The sequence below is a fragment of the Suncus etruscus genome, chromosome 1 (genome assembly GCF_024139225.1).
Source record: "Suncus etruscus isolate mSunEtr1 chromosome 1, mSunEtr1.pri.cur, whole genome shotgun sequence".
NCBI lineage: Eukaryota > Metazoa > Chordata > Mammalia > Eulipotyphla > Soricidae > Suncus > Suncus etruscus.
In genome coordinates, this window is record NC_064848.1 from 178420692 (window position 1) to 178434942 (window position 14251).

General features: G+C 35.6%; 1 long non-coding RNA gene across 1 annotated transcript; it reads right to left on the minus strand.

The window, feature by feature from the left end:
- Positions 1 to 1604: 1604 nt before the first annotated feature.
- Positions 1605 to 13937, minus strand: LOC126008132 (uncharacterized). Its single transcript, XR_007495523.1, has 2 exons — positions 13903 to 13937; positions 1605 to 1886 (listed from the first exon to the last, which is right to left on the minus strand). It is a non-coding gene; the product is annotated as an uncharacterized LOC126008132 (long non-coding RNA).
- Between the last annotated feature and the right edge of the window lie 314 nt (positions 13938 to 14251).

The following is a 14251-nucleotide window of genomic DNA, read 5'->3' on the forward strand; positions in this document are numbered from 1 at the left end:
TTTCAAGGCTCTAGTTCCTTTGTTTGAGAGCTACAGAGGGAAAAAGGGAAAGTAGGTGAGAAAAGGGAGAAAAAGATAAGAGGGAGGGTGGAGGAAGGAGAGAAAGAATTAGAGGGAAAGGGGAGGTGAAAACAAGAGGCCATAGTAAATACACAACACCTTTCTGTGTTAACATTCATGGCTTGGGAATAGGAAACAGGCTATTCCGACGAACTGATGATGATTCTTATTTTTTTTTTTGGGGGGGGGCACACCCGGTGGTGCTCAGGGATTACTCCTGGCTATCTGCTCAGAAATAGCTCCTGGCAGGCACAGGGAACCATATGAGACACCGGGATTCGAACCAACCACTTTAGGTCCTGGATCAACTGCTAGAAAGGCAAACGCCGCTGTGCTATCTCTCCGGGCCCTATGATTCTTATTTTATTCTTAAGTGTATTCCTAAAATGCAATAATATTAGGTAAAAGTTAAGAACCTTGTTATTATTCTTTAGCTGGTCTCTAATGCCCAAAGTTATTAAAAATGACTTCCTCCCCCCTTACCTCCATTTCCCAGCTCCTGTTTTTTTACGGCACTAAACTGAGAAAAAATATTTTAACAATCCAACTCAATTCCTTCCAAAACCTGTCTAGTATCTTTCTTAAATAAGATAAAAAGTATAATCAGTATGGAGGGTGATATCAGTGACAGTGAAGCCAATTTTGAGCTCAGCAGAAAGAAGTAGTTCAAGGACTATTGCTGAGAGCAAAGGAGACTCCAGAAGCCCTCTTTCCTCTACTTGCCTCCAAAACTCCCTCTGGCAAGGGCAACCTGTGTCTTGACTTGACAAGAAGGCAGCTGAAAGACATCACAAAGTTGTACCTCTAAGGGGTTGGGTTTGGGAAAGGATTGGTGGGGTTATGCAGGGGTCATGTTTAACTCCAGAAGTGCCTCCTGCATCTGCAGAGCAAACAGCTGTGGAGTTCAGCTGCATCAACAGAACCCCGGCTGCTGTGTGCCTGCCCATGACCTCCCCTTGCAGGGGGTGATGAAAAGAGTTGGACATGGAGTTGGAAGACTTGGATGTGAGTCTCAACTCAGAGACAAGGTGCTTCACACCTCTGAAACACTATTCCCCTAATTTAAAAATAAGAATAAAAAAATAACCTCTGAATCTGCATTATACGGGTGGCTTCAATAAAATGGGTTAAAAGGCATTTTTCTAAGTGCGAAAGTCCCATACATGTATAAACTGTATTCGATACCTGTCTAAATTTGTCATCAAACATACACCTCACACGATGTGGCCCTGGGCTTGATCCCAACATCAGATAAAGAAAATCCCAAATGCTCGCTCAACTCCCTCACAATACAAATCTGAAAGTTTCGTGAATTATCAAATAAAAGTAGTGTTTCACTATGTTCAAAAAAATTTCCAGTGTAAGGCATAATTATAAAAACCATTATATGACACTATATAAAGAACTGCATATAAAATTGCAGAGATCTAGTTAGACATGAAAAGAGCACACAGATTACAGAATCTAATTACAGATAATTTCAAAAATATGTGCTAGGTTCTCCTTAAGGAATGAGTGGTGTGGCAATGGATATTGCAAATATACACATTCACACGAGAATGTTTTATTAAAATAGCCTCAGTCCAGAGATTCCATTTCACGACTTCAGTGAGTAGAGTGCGTTTTAATCCTATTTTGGACTGTTGAGTCTGAGAGTGTCCACAGGAACGAAGGTGATAGACGGTAGAGCTCAGCTTCTTCCAGAAAGCCTTTAACTCTTGCACTTTGGAAGTTCTCCCAAACAGTCCTCTTCATTCTCCTCTGAGCAGGACAGGTTAAGAGCGCTCATCACGGGGTGGAGCCAGGATGTGGTCTGGGTGACATGACTTGGGGAAAAAGGAGGAATGCAATTAGAATCTGAAAGTGCTCATTGGGGCCAGCTTGGACCTGATTGATGCTGCTCCCACCCTGTGCCCGTTCCTGGCAAGAGGAAGCCATGGGGACTGGACCTGATAGCTCTCAAAGATTTCAGACATATTTTTAAGCCCAGGAAAAAAGACCTTCTATGGTGAAAAAGGAGCACAGGAAAATGCCTCTTCTCTGACTCCTTGCTTCTCCCAAGCAGGCATTTTACTCACTCAGCACATCTCATGATCATTTTGGCAGCATCTTGGGAATCTTTTCTTTCCTATCCTTTTCTAATGCTGCAGACTGGATCACCGAAATAGCTGGTATCTCTCTGCCTCTGTTCTAGTTGGTTCTTTTCTAATGCTTTCTTTTCTCCAGCCAAGAGATGTTTCTAAACAACAAAACCTACACTATTGCTCACCTGTTAAGAATGCAATGCCAATTGATGCCTTATGGATTCCATGCTTACTTTATAGTAGGAAAAACCGGCTTCTAACAACCTCAACAATACTTTTTTCTCTGCCGCATCATTTCTCTCTTCTGGCTTGCTTGTGAAGTTACCTCATACTAATCCCAGAGAAGCAAATCTACCTCTAGATTCCTCTAAACTGGGCCCTTTGTTTTCTCTTTTACTACACGAAGTTCTATGTGCCTGTTTAATTTTTAGACACTCTGCATATGGTACTCCTCGGAGAGAAAAATATGTATTAGGCACAATAAATTCTGAGTTTATGGTGTAACACAGGTTACAGAACAAATGACTAGGCACTACAGGGAAGAAGACATGCAAAGGCAAGGAGAATGAGCAAAAGGAATGTGAAGAGAGTGGACAAATACCACCATAAAGCATGCTGCTACTAGGTGGTTGATCTTTTTCAAGCCTAGTATTCATGTTCTCATCATCTGCTGAATGTATCTCTTAGATCCACCACTATCTGCCCAGATTCTGAATTTTGGACAGCTGCGGGAATTAAAATGACTTGTTTCTTTTCCTTAAACACTCTTTCTCTCCGTTAGCCACTGCCTTCATCCAGTCTAGGTTAGTTTCCACCATCCTTATTTTACCAAAACTCAACTCAGAAGGCATGTTATTTCTTAAATCAGGTCTCTTTGAGGGTTACCTAATATTTTGAAGATCAAATGAGATCACAGATCTGAAAGTTCTTCTGTATTACAGAAGGATATTTCCCAAAGAATACTTCAATGGCTTTTAAAAATATTGTGTGAAAAAAAATACTTTATGGATAAGTTTAGATATACAAATACTTAGTTACATAGGCTTCTTTACTGTGCCACTTCTCAGAGCCTCAAACACACTATGACAATTCTCCAAGAGTTTGCAAATATTACACAAATTAGCAGGTTCTTAGAATACAGACTATTCCACAGAGTACTGTTTGGGAGCTACCACAAAACACATTTATTTTATTGTCTATTAATGACAATTACAGAAAAATTTGGGTTTAGTATATGTAGAAGGTCAGTTTCATTGTTAGTAATGATGTGATTTGTTTTCAAACCTAGATTATAACATTTATTTATATAATATCTTAAAATTATTATTTTCTTAAAAATTAAAAACGCATCTTCCTGTGGAGAAAGATTATAGATAGTTTTACTATGTGTTAAAAGATTTAAGTTGCTTTAAAATCAAGATAAAGGTGAAAAGCTGAGACATCTCCATAGTTTTAAAACCCTAGAGTGTGGTTAAGTGGTACAAAGAATCATTATTCTCTTGACAGTAATCCACATTACTATTATCTCTTTAAAATTGTCTAATGGAATTTCTTATTATGGAGGCTAAACTTACTGAGGCAGTTGATTATGAAGAACTTAATTTTATTTTAAGGCATTTATAAAGCTGGTAAGCTGCCGAAGTTTAAAGAGGTTTTAAATAAATACTAATGAATGTAATCTAAGAGGACTAGAATACCAATGTAAGGTGAAATGAGGACACAATGTCTTGTCCAAAGTACCTACTTAAAATTAAAAAGAAAGTGATTAATAATGCCATTTTGAAAAATGTTTAAATGTTGGTTACCTAATATTTATCAAGTTAGATAAGGGGCTTTAAAGTATTAGAAACAGGAGCTGGAGCAATAGCACAATGAGTAGGACATGAGTAGGGTATTTGCCTTGCATGAGGCTGACTAGGGTTCAATCCCCAGGATCCAGGCCCCCTGAACACCCCCTAAAATGACCCCTGAGATTAGAGCCAGGAGTACTCCCTGAGCACCACAGAGTGTGGACCAAAACTATATATATATATAATTTTTCTGGATTGAGAAAGGAGGAAAGAAGAAAAATAAGAACAAATAGTTATCTAAGTGGTAAGTTTAAGTGAATGCATTCCAATCTAACTTTAAAAAATAGTAGTAAGCTTGTTTCCATTATATTTGAAAAAATTAAATCTGAAAAAGCAAAATATCCAAGTAAAAAAAGTTAAGACAATGAACAATGAATATTAAAAAGATCCACCAGAAAGTCTTTCCTACCAGCAACTCTTATTAAGCATCTTTCCTCAACAAATCATTATCTGATCTTATTTCAAATACAAAAGTAATTGCATAAAACCTTAACTTACTTATCTTATATGCACACTAAAACAGCAAATATACAATTATTACATCTAGGAAATAAGAAAATAAGCAACTGAGATAAATTCTATTCATGAACCTGGGTCTTTGGTAAAAACACCTGGAACAAACTCTTCTAAAGCTCAGTTAATACAAAGAATCATGGTTATTTAATTGATGAATGAGGGCTTTTTTGATCATTGTGGGAAAAAGATATAATTCTCCCCTGGATGCTGGAATGAAGACATTTGTGTACATTTTCAATTTTATGTGTTAGTGAATATTGTGACTAAAGAGCTCGGATATAATCAGTAGGCTGAAATAATTCCAGATTTAAGAGCTTGGAGATCATCCTAAAATTGGAAGTGGTTTCTTTTTTACTTAAGTACTTGATAATTTAGCTGTGAGGAGAAAATATATCAGCACTGTTGACTTTAATTAATAAAGGTTCCATGATTTATAAAGTAAGATACTGTTATCCAGTATGAAAAATTTAGGTCTAATAATAAACAAAGCTGACTAAAAAACACAAGAATCTTCCCTTTGACCACACTTATTTCTAGTAATTGTTATTGCAAAGAAGGTATCTGACCTGATTTGAAGAATAATTAATAGAAGTCCAGATATAATTGAAAAATTTAAAATAATAACACAACTTGCATCTGAATGGTTGCCAAATCTGTATTACGAAAACAGCAGCATTCGATTTGGGAAGATGAAAGTATTGGGTTTTTATTCTTCTACAATATTCATAATTAAAACACATATCTTAGAACTTATAAAAGAAACCTAAGAGAACAAGTCTTATTGGCAAAGAAATGGAATTGAATTATTTAAATCCCATTATAATTACCTTCCTTATGTTTCTAGCATACCTTCCTTCTAGCATACAAAATACATTTTTTTTTCAAAATAAAAATTTAGGACAGTCTGTTAAGAGAAATGAGGTTTAAAGACAAAAAAGTGAACTACTTTTGTTGAAATTCATTCTTATAATTGTGTGATGAAAAGGATTTCTTTGTTCATATTCCATTGTAGATGGTACTATTTATATATTACAAAGTTAGCAAGATTACATGTATTATTTCATGATGTTTAAGATAAAGCTTCTGGTTAATGAGACAAAGTAATTAATTTCCAATGTCATAAGGGGAGAGATGATTTTACATATATAGTATTTATATGAATCAGAAAACCAAGGCAAATAAATAACTTGAATCACTGGAAAATTTTATATACTAGTCATGTTAATAGTAATAACAATATATATTTCATATTTAAAAACATGGCCAGATGGATAGTACTGTGGGTAAGGTACTTGGCTTGTATGCAGCCAATGTGGATTTACTCTCTAGCACCATATATAGCACTGAGCACTGCTAAGAGTAATTCCTGAGCACAGAGCCAGAATAAGCCCTGATGTGACCCCCAAATCACCACCACCAACAAAGAGGTATACCATATTAGTCTTGGGGCTGAGGCAATAGCACAGAGGTAGGGTGTTTGCCTAGCACATGGCTGACCTAGGACAGACCATGGTTCAATCCTGTATGGTCCCTCAAGCCAGGAACAATTTCTGAGCACATAGCCAAGAACAAACCCCTGAGCATCACAGGGTGTAGCCCAAAAAGCAAAAAACAAATAAATTAAAAAAAAAACAAACCAAAATTAGTCTTGTATATTTAGTTTTGATTTTTTTTGCCCCATAAAGTTCTTAATTTTGTGTACATGGCTATCAAAATCATTCATTCTGTTGGAGTAGAAATATGATCCATTTTATATTAAAAACAAAACAAGTTCCAGTAAGAAACAAACCAGAAGGTTTGTTTTTTAAAATTCAGTTGATTGTTATTTTTTTGAAGGGGAGGGGGTCTACCAAGTGGTGCTCAGGGGACATGTGGGGTACTCCCTACAATTCTCAGCTCACACTGGTCAGTAGTTTAGTGAGAAAGTTCAAGGATGCAGTGCTGTTTCAGACATTCTCCGGTGCTCCTGGGCCTTCGAAGCTGCACCAAATGATGCCAGGGGACTATATGGTGCCAGAGATTGAGTAAGGGTCAGCCAAAAGCAAGAGATATGCCTTAACCTTTAAACAATTCCCTTAACCTTGTATTATTTAAATTTTTAAAAAATATTTTAAAATTTTTTGTAATTTTATTTATTTATTTTTATTTTAATTTTGGAGGGAAGGTATGAATCATACTTGATGATATCTTTAGGGGCTGGGGAGATACCTCAATGGGCTGAGCCACATAGCTCAATTCAGGCAGCCCAGTTTGATCTCTAACACCAGAGTCTCCATATCTTTAGGAGAGACCCTTGAATAGAAACATTCTGTTACCCACCAGCACTGTTCCATGTGGCCTTAAAATAAGACAAAAGTTTTTCTGGACTCAGATATAAAATTACATTGTAAAAATTTAAGGCTATAGAAATATTATGTATGCATACTGTTGTAAAATTTGCTATGTCAGTAGACTTGTTGAAAATGAGCAATGGAAATGAAATTCCCCCTTAGAGAGAAAAATATAATTCTACCTTTTCAAATGATACACATAGGCTTAAGTGATATAACAGCTGGAAGTTCTTATATAGAAGCAAAACTTTCCAGAGTTATTATGTAGCACTAAAACAATCCAGGATAGGTATGCTAATTCATTTCAAGGAAAATGTTAGATACTCATAGATTATAGATCTTGGTAATTCAAAATTGATGATATTTTTGGTATTGATCATATAAAGAATATAGAAGGCCTACCTCAAAAAACTCTTTCTTTGGAATCTATTAAATTGAACTATTTGGTAATAATAGACAGTCACATTGAATTTTGTAGTTATATTTTCACAAACCTTTTGGCTTCATCGAACAAAATTTTACATTTTGTTAGTCCAGATTTGTTACCAGAGGAAGCCACCCAAGCCCTTCACAGCTGCCCCTCGTATGTATTCTTATGTTAACATGTACCTATTTCCTGCCCAGGCCTTTTGGGGGAGCTGCTGAGTGTTAGGTGTAGTCCTGGAGATTGGGGTCTGGCCCAATGGGACTCTATTCTTATAAGAAAGACCACAGACATCTCTCTCTGTGAAGCCACAGAAAAGTCACATTAGGACACAAACAAAGGAGCTGACTACATGTGAGGAAAAGACATTTCATTAGAAATAAATTCTGACAACTTGATCTTGGACTTCAGGTCTCCAGAACTGTGAGAAAATACATTTTGGTTGTTTATTTAAGCCACCCAGTTTGTGGTATTTTATTCTGGCAGCCCGAGTCAACTCAACAAATCCTTCCTTTTGGAAGGGAACCTGTTGGCACCCCTCCAAAAAAAAGTTTCCCTAATAAATTTAAATAAAGAGTCTTAGAGGCAGAAAGAATCCCACATCTGACAAAAATATATAAAGCCAGAAAGATATTGAATTTTCAAGTATCTGATATAATCGCAGAGGGTTTGTTTATATTACCTCTAATAAAATGTTTAAAAACAAGCTTCATGTCTCAATTGTATGGTTATCAATTAAGTGGGGTGAGGGAGATGAAGCTTTGTGTTGGCTGTTTAGATAGAGACATTATATTCATTTTCGCAGCTCTGCCATTCTGAGTAACTAAGTCAGCTGGCTGGCCTTTCCTTTAAATGACTGTTTCTCACAGTGTTTCATATTGCTACACCCTTTCCTAGATATTTATAGAAAATCCAGAGCAAGCTCCTTGGACTCTTAAGCAATGAAACCTCTCGGCTCCTGTCACAGGGCTTCCGAATAGTCAGGGATAGGCCTAAATGTAGGTTTTGGTTCTTGGATTCTATTTGCAGCTGTGAATATGTTGTTATCTAAAACCTCTCCATTGGCAAATTGCAATAATATAAAATGAGGAAACAGGGGAACTAACATCTGTTAAAAACTCTCACCATGTGCCAGATACTTGTGAAGGGTTTTATATTATTCCTTATTTTATATAATTCTTAAAACAATCCTGGGAGATGAGATGTAAATTACTAGTCTTGTGTTTTTTTTTTTTTTTAAATAATCCATATGTTTTGTTTCATAGTACCAGGTACTCTACCACATCTCCAACCTGTCCTTGTTTGGGAAAAGAAAAAGACATATAAGTAATAATATCCAAAGACAGTAGAGATGAGAAATAGTCCACAGTAGGAAGCTTGCCACAAATAGCAGTGGAGTTAGGACAGAGAAGGTACCACTAAGACAATGATAGCTGGAAATGATCACTGAAAGGAGATAAAGGGATATGCACGATATCCCTTCAATAACAATATGACAAACCACAGGAAGAGAGAAATGAAAAAATGTCTACCACAAGAAACAGGCATGGGCAAGGTGGGAGAAAAACTGGGAACACTGTTGGTGGGAAATGTGCATTGGTGAAGGGTATTGGACATTGTGTGACTAAAATTCAACCATTAACAACTTTGTAACTGTGTATCTTATAGTGATTCAATTAAAGAACTAATTTATAAATAACAGTATATATGATATATACACATATATGCATACTATATATACATATATACACACACACACACTTTCCTACATACTATAGAAAAGTCTTCCCCATACTGGGTGATACAACCCTCTTGGGATTTGCTAGAAGGATCCAAGGGGTGTTATTATTCTCAGGTACTATTGGGAGTAATTTGTTTTGCTTAAAAATGGAAGATTCCAAGATGAAGGGATCATTTTTCTCCTGAAAAGGGAATAGTAGGGCCAAATAAGTCTGAGGATTTTTGCTTCAGGAAATAGAAATAAGATAATCATATCAAAATATCACCATTTTTGTGACAGTTAAAAGTGGTGATACAAATATTGAGACTCATATTTTTCATATCAAATAATGCCAAATTACCAAGGACAGTTTTCATCCATTAGATAAATAGTTTATTTAGTCTCCACATATACTATGTACTGTAGTCATCACAGTTACTTCCAAACTACTATAAACTCAATAACTTATATATGAATTTATAGCTAAAATTATTTGGGGACAAAATATTTAAGAAGGCCCTTATTATTTCCTTAAATTACTCTTTTTGTTTCTTCATTCTAATCACTGTAAGGGTACAATGCTTAAAATTCTTACACACCCAAAAAACAGTGCAGAGTCTACATGCATTCTCCTGATTTATTTTATACAAATACACATACTGTTAAATCCACATATACATGGACTTAAGTATTTGTTAGTTCAATGAAACACTGCTTCTAAGCAATGTGAGGTAACACCTCACTTGATGAGGTGTTAAGTTAAATACTAAATATCTTGATATGAAAACCTTAAGGTTTTCCTAATCTGGTGATGAGTATATCTTAACTCCCTGACAATGAACAAAGCAGTCCTCAAAGTAAATTGTCCAATTGAGGTTATGAAAAGGGACCATGTCCTATAGCTTCACTAAAATAGAGCTAAATTGACCTGCTGAGGATTTAGGAAAAGTCCAAATTACTAGCATTTTACTTGCAATCTAGAAGCAATCCTTTTGTATTCTGCCTTTTCCAATATCTCTAACTTCTTATTACATTACAGTTACCTAAGAGAGATTATGTGCCAGATAAAGTTTGGGGACAAAGGAAACAAATCCACATTTCCCCCTCTTTTTTTTTTCAACATTTTACACATTTTATAAATGAGACAACAAAAAAAATTTAGACCACTAAGTCTTAGCCTTCAATCTTAAATTGGTTGAAGATGACAAATTTTATTCATTTGACAGGCTATAGTGCATATTCTTTACTATCTGGGCACAAGTGGAGAAGATGGATGCCTTAGCTCAGGTTTTACCATCAGTTATGAGCTCTCACTAAATAGAAGTTATTAAAACCTCATCTACCAAAAATCAGGGATCCTTTAGAATAGAAAATGGGTTTTCAACAAATATCACTCTGAAAAGTGGTGTTAATACATAGGCATAAAAATGGTTAAAGTCATTGCTTTAGAGTCATAAAAGCAAAGTACTTAAATACTAAATATCTTGATATGAATTTGGGCGGTAGACGCTGTCACTGTTTTCTATTCTAGATGACTATATTATTACTACTCATCCTGACAGAGTTCTGACATTAGCACTATGCACTAGTACAGGGGCATCTTACACTTTGCCCATTGCAAACTTTCTTCTCCCTCCAAATTTTTATGCAACCCGAATATATATTTATATATCACAATATATAAATACATACGTAAGTTACAAATCAGTTAAATATTTACTGACAGAAAATCAGAAAGTTTATTTTAGAATAAAATGTTAAAGCTGGGATTGGAGAGATAGTAAAGGGCTTAAAGCACTTGATTTGTGGGTTTGATCCCTGGCACTGCATACCTTTTCCTGAGTATGACCAGGAGTGATCCCTAAACACAGAGTTGAGAGTGCACTGAGATGCGCACTGAGATGGAGTACCTTCCAGGGAACCATCAGATGTGATCCCAAAATTATACTAAAATTGGTTAAATTATGTAATTATTTAATTTATAATTTATATAATTTTATTATAGCACCAACAAGATAAACAACATTCTTTAAAATTAAATTTAAGAATGTCGTGACTCTTTCCATAGAAAGAAAAGAAGAAAGCTTTCCTTTGAAAGTACTATTATACATACACTTGTAAAATGCATATAAAATGCATGCATAGTACATTGAGAAAATGAACAAATCACATTCATACAAATACACATACTTGTACACGTAAAATGAAGAAAAACAGTCAGTGTTGGTGTCAATGTGGGAGACAAGGAATACACATTTCTTGCTGGTCAGAATGTTAACTGGTTCAATCTCTTTGGAAAATATAGATACTACTCACAAAATTAAATTGAGTTTCTATATAACCAGCAATTCTACTTCTGGTCACCTACCCCAATTGCATTTCTGTTCAGAATAGATATCTCTGGTCCTATATTCAATACAGCACTATTCACAATATCCAAATCTGGAAACAGCTAAGTTATCTAGAACTGATGACTGGATAAAGAACTTATGGAACATACACACAATGGAACACTACACAGCTATCAGAAAAGATGAAATCATGCAATTTGCTGCTATGTGTATGGATCTGGAGGGTATCATATTGCTCAAAGTCAGTCTGAAAGAGATGGATAAAGAATTATCTCCTCCATACGTAGAATGGAAAACTCACAAAAAGGTAACAAAAAAATGGTCCAAAGCAACAGAATTTAATAACTCGTCTGTAGAGGATTTGGGTGAGAATAGGTGTTGGAGTAAGGGGAGACAACAGTGGAGGGAATGGGCAATATAGTGGTTGGTCTATTGTTGGAATATTGTATAAAAATATCGCCTAAAACTCTTCCATTGATAGCATTATAAACTGTAAACCATGTTAGCTAAAATAAAATAAAAAACTAAAAAATACAAAACAACAAAACCCCAAATAATGCGTGCCTGGTCATTGAGCACCAGTTAGTATTCAACAGGACCTAATTTTCCTTCTTCATTTCTTATTCTTATACATAAGGAGCTAATATAAGAGAGAAACCAGGGCTGGAGTGGTGGCGCAAGTGGTAAGGCTTCTGCCTTGTCTGTGCTAGCCTAGGACGGACTGCGATTTGATCCCCTGGTGTCCCATATGGTTCCCCGAGTCAAGAGCAATTTCTGAGCACATAGCCAGGAGTGACCTGAGCGTCGCAGGATGTGACCCAAAAACCACCACCACCACCACCACCACCACCACCACCACCACCACCACCACCACCACCACCACCACCAATAACAACAACAACAACAAAACAGAAAAACCCAATGCAAATGAACTTTTTCCCCCCATTTCCTGTTACCCCCTACAGTGAAGTGATTCTAATCTTCCAGGAACTATATATATTCAACATATATTACCTGGGTACAACATTTTTTCCAGAAGCTACAATTCTGAAAGTGAATTGTATGTATGGTATTAAATGTGATCTGTGCATGGAATTCCTAGGTCCTCTGTCCCAAAGAAAACTTTCTCCTTCACACATTGTAAACTAATTCTTTATTTTTTGCTAGAAATCACAAGGAACAATATATAATATGATGATATTTTAAAGATTTATCCTTAGTTTTTTTTTTTTTTTTTGGTTTTGGTTTTGGTTTTTGGGCCACACCCGTTTGACGCTCAGGGGTTACTCCTGGCTATGTGCTCAGAAATCGCCCCTGGCTTGGGGGGACCATATGGGACGCCGGGGGATCGAACCGCGGTCCGTCCTATGCTAGCGCTGGCAAGGCAGACACCTTACCTCTAGCGCCACCTTCCCAGCCCCTATCCTTAGTTTTTTTATTAAATCATTTCAAATAAAAACATTTGATTATTAGTATTTTAATGGTTATATGATTTTTCTCATGCCCTTTTTTCTCACCATGAGAGACTTTTTATTTAGTAATGAATTAAAGAAAATTCTTTATTAAGCATCTACTCTATTTTAAGTGTTTACTATTTAAAACTTTATAAAGCAGATACCATCACCCTTATTTTATGATGTTTATTTTATGATATTTATTGAGGTGCAGGTATCTGTTATAAAGTTGCAGAACTCCAAAAAATATATATTGCTTAGGAAAGTATTTGTATATTTGAAAAGCCAACAAGGACATATCTCTCTTTCCTTTTGTAAATGAGTAACAAGCAGAATCTGCCTTTTCTTTAAAAAAATATAAGGGAATCTTTTAGGATTAACCTTTGTGTTCTGATAATAATGACTCTGGCATGATAGGAAGTAACCCCAAATAATAGGATTATGACAGACTGATTAGTCTAGAGTAAAACAAACTTGCTGAGCAGCTAGAAAAATGTCTTCCTATTATGCATTCCCAAGATAGGTTCTCTCCTAGTAATCATCTGTACACAAGAAGAATCCTTTAGGTAGTGAACTTGATTCAATTCTAACTGATAATTTAGTGGTTGTGGCTTTCCCCCTTTTTACTTCTCACCTAGCACTTGTTTTCTTCCTCTGTAAAACAGAGTAAACAATACATACATATATGTATGGAAATAATACTCAAAAATATTGGCAGAATGAAATATTATATGCACTAGAAATATGCATTAAGATAATCAAGGTGGGGGGAAGGACCATCAAGGTAGATATTTGGTTACACATTAACTTTTCATAAATATTTGCATTTTTAGCCAGAAGTGAATTTGGGTAGTCAACATTAATGATCAAAGGAAAGTCTTGTTCCAGTTTTATGGGTTCTCTTAAAATAATTACTAGGTGTTTTTTTCCCCTAAATGATACCTGATATTAGTGTTTAAATCACATGAAATGAAAATGTTGTGGCTTCATTTCTTACTTCTAATTTTTATAACCTCCAAGAGAGTTTCCTGGTTTTGCTGATTATTCTGCAACTTCCAGGTTGTCTCCAGATGTGAAGAAAATTGCTTACTTTGTTGAGATGCTTGTACTTACTTGATGAAGTACTTGATTCCATCTGCTGTGTAAGCTTCCTCCCACCCATAAGGTAGACCTGAAGTGAAAGGAAACCAAAAATACATTTAATAGGATGATAAAGATAACTTTATTTCCTGGACACAAGCTTCCCATATCTTCACAATTATTTGAGCATATTTCTTACAGAAAATAATTTTCTAGGAAAGGAGGATATAAAACAATTCAGATGAGCTTTCATAATCAGCAACTTTAGAACATAATAAATAAGTTTTCAACAGTTAACAATCTGCTTTAGTTGCATTATCTGGATTATGACTTGTCATTTACATGGGGTGAGCATTTTTGTCAGCAGGATTCAAGCAAACAG